Raw genomic sequence first — 13,843 nt, forward strand, 5'->3', positions numbered from 1 at the left:
ATCTACATTCTAAGCGTAGGTCTACATTATAACTTGATACACAATGTTATCAATTGGATTGGAAAACTCGACCGAGAGAGAAAAGCTGCTCCGCAGAGAAGTGCCTAAGCTACGCCCTCCTAGTCCTCTGACTTATTAAACGACATTTATTAAAATTTCTGACCGCTAGTACTTTAATTTTTTTTTATTTGAGTTTCTTCGGCCTATGATCTATCTTTCTATCACCCCAGGTTGACGAAGTTCCTCAGACTACTCTGAAACGCTACTACACTAAAGAGCAGATAACTGCTTGTGATAATGCTTGTGCTTACTACCAGACTCTCTAAACCTTAAAGTATCCAGAATTGGGACAGCTCTCGGGTTGTGCGCTTGAGTTGGCCAAACTCATTTTAAGGAATGCTTTCTATTTAACGGCACCTAGTGAATAGAATAATTTATCTTGCATCATCTGGGAACTTCCCTCTGTAAACCTTGGTGACCGGGCCTGCGCCAGTGGTTCAAAGCCTCTACAAGTATGCGAAACTGCTAGGGAAAAGCTCTATTAAAGAAGCTTTCTCAGTTCGAAGTGAAGATTCCCACAATCAATCGATTAAAGCTATAAAATATGGTAGGCCTGGTTCAGTTTAGTTGTTTTTATTTCTGACCATCACAGCGAAAACAATAGGCTACACGTCAACAAAGCGAAGATCTAGAAACAGGTAGAAGCGAAAAAACGCAAACGTCAAAACGTGCTGGAGATCGAAATAAGTAATTAATTTAAAATAAAATTGGCACGGTCGCAACACCTTCAGAAAAATTTAAGATAAAAGGGAAATAAAGAAAAATTAGCCTACTAACAAAAAATACGAAACAACATATAGCCTATTTGGGCTAGGCTATAGCTATATTAGTCCATATAGCTTTAGTTGAGCTCATATATTCAAATTTGTATAAATAGACACTTGCTATGAAAATCGACCATGGTGCGTTATCAAGAGTCCTGATGGTCATGAGGGCAACATTTCTTGATGCGTTTAGCTTAGCTCATAACAAAGAAGAGCAAGACAGCCAAAGAAAACCTACCACGGGTGAAGCCATTTCAACGCACAAGGCCTTGCACGACTTAGGACTTACAAAATAGATACGACTTGACGATACGAGAAAAGGAAAAAAATGCCCATCAAACTTCACACAAGGTTCAACCACTACTGTCGCGTCGTTTAATAGCGTGGGAGAAACCCATATTGTTACCGGTACATCACAATCATATTGCCTATTCCAGTGGTTCCCAACCTTTTTTTGGCTGTTACCCTAATCTCCACCCTGAAGTGAGCCAATTACCCCCACGATCAATTTTCAAAAACAAAAATGTTTATTGCTATGTATTTCAAAGGGCTAACTATGACAATCAAAATGCAATACAATACTGAATACAAGATAACAATGCGTGGTAAACATTCAATGCGAAGGTCAGGCCTGGACTTCAGGCGCCAGCTTTGTGATCCTGGGCTTTGTGGTAGGCTACTGAGGACAATTCTTGTGTCGCTTTCGACATCCTGGCGATTGCGCTTCTTTGTCTTCCTTCCCAAGACAGTTAAAAATCCTTGTTCACAGCGATACGATGTTGAAAAAGATGTCAGGATATTTAATGCCCGTGTCGCTAATGTTGGTGCGTCCTGGATTCTGCTAAACCAGAAGGTTTCTAAGCCTTTCCCATTGAAATCAAGTTTCAACGCTTTGTTCATTCGGAGAGTGATAAATTCTTCTTTGGCCGAAAAGTCGTCATCATCCACCTGGCTGTCATCACATGTGAAGGGCTCAGTGCACCATTGAAAACTAGCCGTGTTTAAATTCGGAAAGTAGTTGTCCATCTTCTTGGCTAGCTGGCCTAAGTGGTCAGCTATGTCCTTCTTCAACGCCGCTGTCAACTCAAGTCCATTGCCTCCGAGATACATGTCAAACGTCTAAAACTGTGCTTCTTCCAACTCGCTTGTTCCACAATTTAACCTTTGCGATAAATGCTGCTCCGGCTACTTTGATGTCGATCACAGTTACATTCTTGCCTTGAATTAAAAGATTGCCTTTGTTCGATTCACCAAAGATATCAGCCAGGTAGCACAGCTGGGAAATCCACTGTTGGTTAGAGAAGTATTCAGTCAAGTCGGACTTCTTTTCTATCAGAAAAACATGGACAGCCTCACGAAGTTCGACCAGGCGGGTTATCCTTTGCCATGAGACAGCCATCGTACTTCTGTGTGGTACAGTAATACTTCGTATATTTCTCCCATCTTCTTGCACAGATCCTTGTAATTAAAGACGACTGTTCCATTCCTTCGCTTTTATAAAGTTTACAACCTCCGGTCTCGTTACCCGCCGAAAACAAGCAAATTACCCCCCCGGGGGTAATTTACCCCCAGGTTGGGAAACACTGGCCTATTCACTTCTTTCGCCTTTATCCATCTTGCACACAAGCAAAAACAAAACATCATAAAGCAATAAAGGAATAATTAGGCTATGCACTGGCTTATAAGACTTATGCATTGAGATAGATCATGTAAATTTTATCAACAATGAATAAAAATGTGTGCAAAACTGTATGACTACAGGCAGCATGAAAGTAGAAAAAATTGATGTAAAATAATACAACTTATTCAACAAGCACCATGAGAAAACCCTTTATCAATACATAGCGCAGGTCTGTTGATACACGTGTATCAAGTGATCCCTAACCTATAAAAATAATGATGATGATTATGTGCCTGACACACGTTGGCAGTGGCGTGAGAGCATATGCTGCCGCCCCTGGCTTTCGTTGAAAATGCCGCCCTAAGTAGATTGCAGCAAATTTTGAAATAGTTTCAAGTTCAAGCAATTTTTTCAATAAAAATAATTTATCTGTTTCTTGCGTTTCTGCTGATAAGCTGATCTTTTCAGTATCTCTCTGGAGCTCAGCGTTATTGTCTGGGTTTTCATTTGAATCGTTCTCTGGTAATGTTAAAGAAACATTTGAACCAGCTAGAGGTTACAAATTTTAGCATAGCTCCCTCGTGCTTTTTTAATCCTGCTTCTCTTGCTTTCTTCTTTTTAAAAAAGCTCCACTCTCTTTGACACGTTTCATTTTCGACTCTAAATTAACACTTGTATACATTTAACCACAGCATGTCATTTAAACGTCTACAATAATAACGACTTAAACGTTTACAATTAAACGTTTAAATGCCCAGGACTGGTTCACCTTCCACAGTTTTATTGGTCTGCGGGACCAAATCGTAACTAATTAGCTCGTGATTAGCCATCTCTCCGGGCCCCCCTCAGTCCCGGGTACAATGTCCCCCCTCTCATAGGGCCAAACGTGAGAGACTCGCTAAAACTTTTTTTTGTGCTAGCGTCAAAAGTCAATAAGAGCCCCTGGCCGCCAAAAGTATTTTAAGTAACTGAAAGAGTCTTTCCCAACGACATACCGGTAGTCTCAACTGAATCTGTAGTGCCAGCCAACTCTCAACACCATGTCTACCTTTCCCATCTAACTACGCTAAAACAATAAAATACACCAGTATCTCAGCTTTACTGCACACGAGGTCTGACTACAGAAACTAGGGTTGCCAGAGGTTAATATAAAAAAGAGCCCAAGCTTATGCAAAAAGTAGCCCAAAAGTAGCCCAATTTTTTTTGGGGTTCTAAAATAGAGCCCAAATTGGAGCCCAAGCAAAGAAATAGGCTATTATACAAAATTCTTCAAGAGCGCTTGATCATCAGTCCCAAATTATAAGTGTTTTTCCAGTTCTTCACATCTTTCAGACAGATTGGCAACCATGCATTCACTCAACTGTTTGTTAAAATAACTACAAACAAGTACCGGTTCCACACCAAGCAACACAAAAAATGATTTAATTGCTTTTCGTGATGAGCTAACGCATCAAGAGTGTTCCCCTCAAGTCAAGACCATCAACAGTTTTGATAACCCACCTTGGTCGATTAACGTAGAAACTATCTTTTTTTTACTCATATAAATTGTTAAAAAAAATTTCACTAGCCTTTCTTTTCTCATCTTTCTACATTTGTAAAAACTTTATTAAGGTGTTGCGACCATGCCATAACTGATTGTCCTGCTTTGGCGTCATGCACGTTATAGCGTCTGTGTTTTGTTGCTTCTACCTTTTTCTAGACCCTTGCTATGTTTGAAACATATTGTTTTTCGTTGTGATTGTCAGAAATAAAAACAAGCTGAACTGATGTCCACTGCATTTTCATGAAAACCAGGATCACTTAAGTTGCCAGGATTGCCAGATATTAAAGCCTAAACATGCACATTTTTGAAAATTAGCATTTTATACGTACCAAATTGGTAACCCTGCCTGACCGGGGCCTCCAAAAACGCTACTCCTCAATGAAATAATTATGAATTAGGTAAAAATTTTAAACATGATACAATTTTTACATAAAAAGTTATATTATATTTGTAAAAAAAGTAGCCCAATTGGGCGCCAACCAAAAAAGCGCGCCCAACGCGAATTTTTGGCGCCTGGAGAAATCAAAAGTAGCCCAATTGGGCGTAAAAGCGCCCAATCTGGCAACCCTAACAGAAACTACTGCTGAGATAGAGAAAATGAATGGTGATTATAACAACAGATTTATGACGTAATAAATGTTACTAAAATTGAACAACAGACGGAGTAGGCTACATGCTACAGCTATCCAACATCACGCAAGAAGCAACTCGAGCTTTTTAGCTGTTGTTCTATTCTTAAATTTTTTAAGGTGTGCTAGCTGTCTCTTTGTAACTCATTTTCTGGTTTTACTTTTTGTTTATTTTTGCATTAGGCTGCTTCATTTCTCGTGCTGTGTGCACTGTGCAGCCTTATTTTGCCGCCCCTGGCGCAGAGCCAGAACCGCCAGGTAGCTGCTACGCCACTGGACGTTGGCGATCATGATTTTCCAAACTTCTCTGTCATTTGCCATTCGTATAAAATCGTTCATTTTGACTGTTGTGTTTGTGGCCCATTGATTAATTCAAGCTGTTTAAATAAGTTAATCTTTGTGGACCTCTGCTTCTTTTTCCCTGGTAGGCTATAATGCTAATTCTTGATCCCCAATACTCCAATAGTGCTAATTTTTCCAAATCTCCATGTCTGTGAATATGACCTACAATTTGCATCTGGCGCCTTCTAACTGTTGTTATTAATCTCCTTTCTGCATTTGCCTATTTCGTAACTTTTTTTCTGTCCAAGATGTCCTCAACATCCTTTTGAGAAACCACATCTCAGCATAAAATAACAAACTGTCCATTTTTAAAGTTCACCTATGCAGGCAAGAAAATAAAAAATGTCTTACCTTGAAACCTCTATTCTGATTAAGTTAAAACGGTATCCCATTTTATCTGAAAAGTTTTCTGGTTTTGCAAGACAACGATAAAAAAAAAAAATTTGCTCACAGAGTAGGCCTAAACATTTTTTTTCAAAATGCACCATAGTCGTTTGGGAAAATTCATTGAATTATATTTTCACTGCGGCTTTTTAACCTGAATTATCGCTAGCTGGCAATATTTTTTTTCTGGAAGGGGGTTGTATCAATCAACTAACCTTCCGTATCAACTCACCCACCTTTCCCCCACCTGTGGATGGCGGAACAAGCCAGAGACACAAGCTTAACATCTTGCGATGCAAAAAAATATTACTGCCCCCGGGTTAATTTACTAGTATTCATTTGGCCCTTAGAGCAATTTGAGTTTGAAGCCTTTGGGCTAAAGCTTTATAAATTGCTTTTCTTTTCTACCTAATTTTCTGATTTTTTTTTGCATTTTGAACTAGCATTGCTTTTCAAGCCCTGTTCAATATCTTTCAAATTATATTTCCTGTAAATTAAAAGAAGACGAGGAAATGTTGGTGGAGACCATTCAAGCATCATTTTTTACATTGATTTAACGTATGCAGACGTTGAATCAATATAAAAATGATGGATTTTGCTGTCTTGGCCATCACCCAATACTTCTTGCATATGTAAACCGCTTGCTGTGGCCTTTTCATCCTGGAAACTTGTGTTTTGCTTATATGTTCGGGTGGCGGCTGAGTTTGGTGATCTTTTGGTCTTTCGCTGTCATCCTTGCTGACCGAATTATTTTAGTTATTATTATGTTCCGGGACTTTAAATTATGTTGTGTATATTTTTGTTTATTCGCCAGCAGAAGAAATAAATAACCTGAACTGAACTGCCTAGGTAATTTGAGAAGAAATGGCCATGATGAGATACCGATTATGTCCAATATTTGGATGGTTTTGGTTGAATTTAGTTTTGTATTTTGTCATCCAATGCAGTTGTTGACGAGAAATATCTTCATCCAGCCTGTTTATAAAAAAGTGTAAATTGTGCCGGTAACTTTTTTATTTTATTTGGCAACTCTATAGTGGTTGACAATCACAAATTCACAACTACACTACAAGTTTACTGTTTACAACCACACATGCTACAGCTTGTGAACTTCAGCTTATACAGGTATTCTCTCCTTTGCTAAAACACTCATCAGGCAAGAGGTCAAAGACTTGGTGCTGGAAAAGTCAGTATCAAAAATAAATTTCTGCTATTTACAACTTAAATACTCTGGAACTGACGTTTTATAGATTTGTAGCAGTTCAGTTTATTTTTGTTTTGTTGGCGAAAGATAAAAAAACAAAAACACAAATAATTTGCACAACAAGGATGGCAGCGAAAGACCAAAAGGTCACCAAAGTCAGCTGCCACCCAAAAGCAATCAATAGACAATAACATTTTCAGTTCAGTTTGTTTTTATTTCTGACCATCACAACGAAAAGCAATGCATGACAAACATAGCAGAGGTCTATAAAAAGATAGAAGTGACAATACGTGGACGTTATAATTTAAATTAAGATTGCAAGCCTGCATTGCAACTGAATTTTTATTCATTAAAATTCCATCTTTTAAAATTTGGATCTTTGGAGGTATAAGTATGTACAATTGTAACTAGGCTAGTGTTTTTAATTGATCCTTTGAAAAGCTTTGCTAGAAAATGTTGAGACATAGAATTTAGCAACACTACAAAGTTAGATTATAGGCTACAAGCTAAATTTCAGACATGAATATAATGTCTTTATGGATGAGGATTGAGGGTGGATGATGAGGATGGATGAGGATTGAGATTGAGTTGTTTTTACATCTAGATTGAAAGCAGCATGACCTAGGATGTAACTGTACTCTTATTACCATAACTTAAAATTGCTTTAAAATTTTGAGAAAAGGTTTGAAATTTGATCATGGTTCTATTCTATATATATGTTTGTGTATCGAGCAATAGGTCAAACTATAGACAAATACTTTGTACATTTACCAGATAAAGCTTACTTTACTGTTGCACCTATAAGTGCGTTAAATGTAGGTCAAAATTCGATATGAAATAAAACAACCATGCATTGTTTATGCTTCTGTTTCCACATGGGCACACAGCGCAGTTAGAAATATAACCTGAAAACTCCAAATACATTGGTGTTTTCTTTTTGTTAAAATGCAATGTTGGATAAGTTTAATAAATTAAGTTTGTTTTATCACAGTTTTGAACAAAATTTATACACGGTTAGTTATTGTTGCAGGTATGTTGTTTAGAAAGAACTAGGCTATATTATATGAAAGTGGAGAAGCAACTGTATATATGGGACAGGTTTCAATGGGTTTAGTTTGCACAACACATGTGATATACTTATCGTGTGGTTAATCGAATATAACAAATGTGTTCATTGTGTTAAAATATTTGTGGAAGTTTACAGCTGTAGTATTATTATTACTTAGATGTTTTGCAAATATCATTCCTTAAAAAAGTTCAAAGGAGTTTTGGTCTTGTTTGTCTTAGGTACATAAAAAACAAAAGCCAACATCACAGCTGGGCACTATATATTCCAGGGCCACCCAGTTCTGAGACTCATATTTCTTTCAATTACCTATTTCTCATTTCCTGTTGTGTCTCTTGCAGATTTGGCTAGCTTAGGTTTAAAACCTATAAGGCCCCATTTCCACAAGTAAAATGAAAGAAAACATAAAAGAAAAATAATTTGCATACCCATTATCCACATACTAAAAATGTATCTAACATCTTATGCACCAGATTATTATAATACTGTGATAATGTTTTATTTTGTGCTCATTGTGACAACATGCAGTATCGTACAATAAAATTACAGATGTCATACAACAGGCAGCTGGATTGACCAAAGGGACACTAAGCCAATTGCTCCAATTTATGTTTCAATACTTTGTATAATAAAAATTTTCATTTAGAAATTACCAACATGAAAGATTAAAAGTTTTGTTGACGTCTTTGCACTGCTGTCTAGGCTAAGTTTGAATCGTCTATTTAAGCTATTTTGTTCAATGACCATTAGTTCAAACAGTTAGACCAATAGTTCTTAACTGTTTGATGCTACCAGACCACTAAAAATAGAAAAACATTCTTTTACAAACCGGTAACCAGAGCATCAAAGGAACAATTATTTTAAGAGAGGTGCACCCAAAAATTAAAGAAAAACTTACAGTGTAACCTACTCAAATGTTTTAGTGGTTAGGCCTGAACCCAATTTATTTTATAGTTGCTTGCATAAAATACTTTAGTCCCTGAAATTGAAATTCCAAGTGCTGGTATGTGATCAGATCACTGATCAGTTTGAACAATATCACCGCTACAAATAAGAATGAAATATATTCAATTGGGGTAAAAAAAATGTTTTTCAGAAAGGTTGTCCTAGATTTTTTTGGCTCATCAAGTATGACCAGCATAGGCGTAGAGTTTTACAAATTACCGGGGGTGCAGTTATATCAGAATATTACACGCATAAACATCAAATACCGTATGTATATACTCGAGATTTTCGCAAGTGATTTTCACCTTAAAAAAACAGGTTCGACTTATACACGGGACAAACTGTTGTCTCCGGCTCTGCAGCCTTCAAAATGAACGCATTTTTGCAATTATTGCCGACGTAGATTACGGATTGTGAAATGGCGTCGGCCGAAGTAAAAGTTTTGAATACGTTTATTTGCAGTGATTCAAACTTAATGATTTCTTGTCAATTCTAAACTTTATACACTTGTTAACAGATCATTTTTTTAATTTTTGCATGTAGGATACAATCGTTCTTATTACGTAACATTCCGTGATCATTGAAGTCGATGTCAAGCCTTAGCGGCCGCATAAAACAATGATGGCAGGTTGGCTAGGTGATAATAGCCCTAAGAGACGTTGTTATTACAGGCAATATCTGCGACCAAGACCATGAAACACTTTTCTTTTTTCGGTTTTCGATTTAATTCTCACACATTGCGAACTATGTTTGCTGCAAGAACATCGTGGGGAGTCATAATAGCACATTTTGGTGGCCTAGTTTTGTTTGAGTTCAACCACTCAGGTCAGAAGTTGCAGTTTTTCCTTTGCACTACTGCATAGGCTTTTTCGCCGAGATAAACAATTGCTGGCGCTGGCGGACATTAGCCCATTTTTTACATTGATTCATTGTCTGCCAGTGTTGAATGTTCATATGTTAATGAGCGGATTTCGATTCTCGTGCGTCTGATAACAAAACAATGCGTTCTGTTTAATCATAATATTGATCTCACAGCGGGAAGACCTTGTTGAAAATACCGCGTCTAATTTAGCTGGTTTACTTATTTTTGCCGTGAATATCGTTACGTGACTATTCCAGCAGCGTAAGTTACTCTACGCTCTACTTTAAAATTTCCTCACCGTATGTCAATAACGATAAGAGCAGGAGGTGCGCCGCACCCCTGCACCCCCTTACTCTACGCCAGTGATGACCAGTGACCACTAATGTTGGTCACAATATAGAGACCATGTATGTCTATCATCCCACAATGAATTTTTTTTAATTCAATTAACTGGTTTGAAAATTATGCACAAAATACCTGAATTTTTTTTTACCATTTGGGGTAAAAAAAATTTTCATTGGAAAAAAACACCTGTTAGCAATTAGTATAGCAGCTTCTTCTTTATTATCATAATATTGATTTTACATGTTTTGCTATTGATTTCATATGTAGCGTAAATGATTCTCCACCAGAGGAAAGAAGCTTTGTGTAACTCATAAATTAAGGACTGTGAGAGATGCTGAACCCATAGTCGAAACCGACGAGATGGGTCATGATCATAGGCGCCGACTTTTCAAAAAACTCTGGAGGGGGCGAGAAAGGTGATGACGTCATAAACATAACGCTATTTTACTCAATTAAAATAGTCTTTGATTAAGCTTACTGTCTTGTTTATATTGACAAATAGGTCGCAAACCGAATTTATTAGAACCGCTGCTTGAAAGGATTAGTTTTACGCATACAGTACGCCTAGTCGTAAAAATTTTGATATTGTTAGCTCATAATTGGAACAGTATGTCGGCTGCATAGCCGAGAGTGAGAACCCTGGAACGGCAATCGAAAGGGTGCCGGTTCGACACCGCTCAAGAGCATGCGACTGTATCTGTGACAGGAGCAGCAAGCACTTGAAGGCATGCCTGAATGTGGACACAAAGATTGGCTTCCTTGCCTTCCCGTCCACTTAATCTAAGTCTTCAACCACCCGGCGTAAGCCTGGATACGACAATTGGAACAGTTGGAAAACAAGCCGATTCATTTTCTTTTCGTGCGAGTGAATATCAACAATCAAGACAGTGAAGTTATCAAAATAAAACGCAAGAAATCATGATCTCAAGCAGAGTGGACCCCCGTTCAGTTTTATTAACCTCGTTTTGCTAATTACTTACCTTCAAAGCGTTAACAACGGTGAAGTGATTGATTGATTGATTGAATCTTTATCCTCGGACTGGGAAAGCTTCTTGCAGAGCGTAATCCTGGCAGTTTCGCATACTTGCAGAGGCTTTAAATCACTGACGCAGGCCCGGTCACCGAGATTGACAGAGTGAAGTTTCCGATTGTTGAAGTCTTGTTGCTGGGGAACTATTCCATCCATTAGATGCCGCTGAATGGAGAGCAGTCCTTAACGTGCGTTGCTCAAGCGCACACCCCGAGAGTCGAACCAGCGTCGCTTGATCTTGAAGCTTCTTTGTTCCAGAAGTGACGCGCTAACCAATTGAGCTATCGGGGCAGATCTGTTTTCTCTTCTGTTTTTCATCGAAAATCTTTATAGTCTTTTATCGAATACCGTAGTGCAGGAGTGTATATAAATGAGTGTATATTGATAAATGATGAGTGTATGAGAATACAGTGCTTATTGAAGCAAAACACAGATGATAGTTTTCAAAAATACCTTTTTTTTTTCGTTGTCAAACTGTATTCACGTAATTGTTTGTTGCGTCGTAGTTTCAACTCGATAAAGTTTGCTAAATCGATTTAATGTTTGAAGTCACAAAAAATCTAACGGACATTTGGATATTTCGGTTCAGTTCGTTTGGCCCCGATAGCTCAGTTGGTTATAGCGTCACTTCTGGAACAAAGACGCTTCAAGATCAAGCGGCGCTGGTTTGACTTTCGGGGTGTGCGCTTGAGCAACACCCGTTAAGGATGGCTCTCCATTCAGCGACATATCTAATGGATGGAATAATTCCCCGGTAACATGACTTCAACAATCGGAAACTTCACTCTGTCAATCTTGGTGACAGGGCCTGCGTTAGTGATTCAAAGCCACTACAAGTATGCGAAACTGCCAGGATCAAGCCCTGCAAGAAACTTTCCCAGTCCAAGGATAAAGATTCAATCAATCAATAACTCGTGAAATGAAAATAAACGTTGAACCTCGCATTCGCTTTTTCGCTACCACGCATTTTGACTTTGAAGTTGCTTCTCATGCACGGGAAGATAAGCAGTGTGTGTTGTGACTGTGAGCCTGCGTGCCGTGCGCATCTCAGTAGTAATTCATGTTCCAGAGAAAGCCATGCGATCAACTGCTGTTTTGCGGCAAGAGCAACGTAGGCTGTTTTTCGCTTTCGGCATTCTTTAAGTCTGTTTAAATGATCTAAATCTCTTTTGCAAAGTATTTTATCTTTGAAACACCACTTGTTATAGCCATTTTTGTAGCCCTTCAACCATAAATTTACAGGGGGCTCTGCCCCCTGCCCCCCCCGGAAGTTGGCGCAAATGGTCATGATAATGATGTAAACGATTTTGCCCACAATTTTTGTATGCACTTTTGATTAAACTCCACATTGTGAAATCGCAAAGTCTCTTTTCTGTAATAAAAACAGCAGCAAGACTAAAAGTTGTGTCTAGTATACTTATGTATGCCATCCTGAATTTTAACTGCAGCTCTAGTATGAATATGCAAGTGGGTGATTAAATTTCGGATTTCATAATGTCGATTTTATTTGAGCAAACATTTCAATTTAATACTTCAAACATTTTGCGCTGAATTTCATTTCAATTTATTTTTCTTTGTCGGAATGCAAAAGAAACGATATTGTGGAATAAAATACAAAATACAATTCAAAACTGTAGCCGAATAGGGAACTAGCCGAATCGGACTGGCCGAATCGGACTGGCTGAATTGGACTGGCCGAATCGGACTGTAGCCGAATAGGGAACTAGCCGAATCAGACTAGCCGAATTAGCAGACCCTAAACATTCATACTACCTATTACTAAAACTGAGCAAAAACCTTTAATAAATTCCTCCAAACCTTTTTTGCACCCTTTGCTGGCCATATTTACTCTATTTAATATATCTCTTCTTTGTCAAATCCAATATTTTTCCTCTACCCCTCAAAGTATTCACCAGAGACCACTTCAACAGAAACTAAAAAAGTTGAGTGAATATCTACTTATTTTAGATGTAAAATGGTAAGTGTTTTTTTTTACTCTACTTGATTATAAACATAAACCTATTGTTTCTGATCATGCCGTTATTCCATAGAGTACTATCCCAGGTAGTGCATGGAAGCAAAGCAAACATATCTCAGTGCTACTAAAGACCCTTTTCCAAATAAAATATGAAACAAATGTATGAAATAACGTAAAAACAACATAAATCAGCAAAATCGTTTTCCTGCAAGAAAATTTGAAAAACAAAGCATTAATGTATATTAGGGTGTTTTTAGCGTAATACGCAAAATTCTAACCATTGTTAATATTAATGTACAGGGTGGTGTTCATTTCCATTCAGTAAAAAAATCCTTTTGGCAAATTTTTGTTGATATCCGTCGACATTTACTACTTGCGCAAGGAAGCTAAAGTTTAGGTTGTTTAGCCTATAATCTAGCAGCGGAATATAAGCAATTACCGGTACTTGTAGGCTACGATACTTCACAGAACAAATAAAGCATTGTTACGTCACAATTGCAACACCTCGTAAAACTACAAAAATTACACTGTCATGTCTGTTGTGCTGTTGCATTTATTTCAGTTTACTAACAATTTGCGGTTGTACAATGGCTGTGACAAGGTCTAAAGATAAAATTTGGCTGGTAGGTAGCAGTTCAGGTCATTTCCTTGGAGATTGTCCTTGAAAAAATGTTCTCTCTGGTAGATGCTGTTTCTAAGTCCCCAGTCATCGACTTATTCGCTCGGTTCCGCGACTTCTGGCCAAATATAGATCAAGCAAACTTCAGCACATCTCTGGACAATCCTGCTGTTTCTGATCAGTTACAACCTGTCCGCGCAGAAGTCCTGAAGTTAGCGGCGACAAGCTAGATCTCAATCATCCTCGGGACGATTACGCTGAATTATTAGAACTCAGTATCATATTTCTCGGAGGAGTGCCGAAGAGAGGTGTTAAATTCCGTCACCCTGGTGCACTTCATCGAGCCAGATGGATGGCACGAGCAATATATTCCCTTAAAATATGGCTGTTCAGGAAGCAATTCCAACTGGACCTTCGTACCACTGGCCGAAGACAGACGCAGCCCAAAACG

Source organism: Aplidium turbinatum, chromosome 7 (genome assembly GCF_918807975.1).
Source record: "Aplidium turbinatum chromosome 7, kaAplTurb1.1, whole genome shotgun sequence".
In the NCBI taxonomy this organism is placed as follows: Eukaryota; Metazoa; Chordata; class Ascidiacea; order Aplousobranchia; family Polyclinidae; genus Aplidium; species Aplidium turbinatum.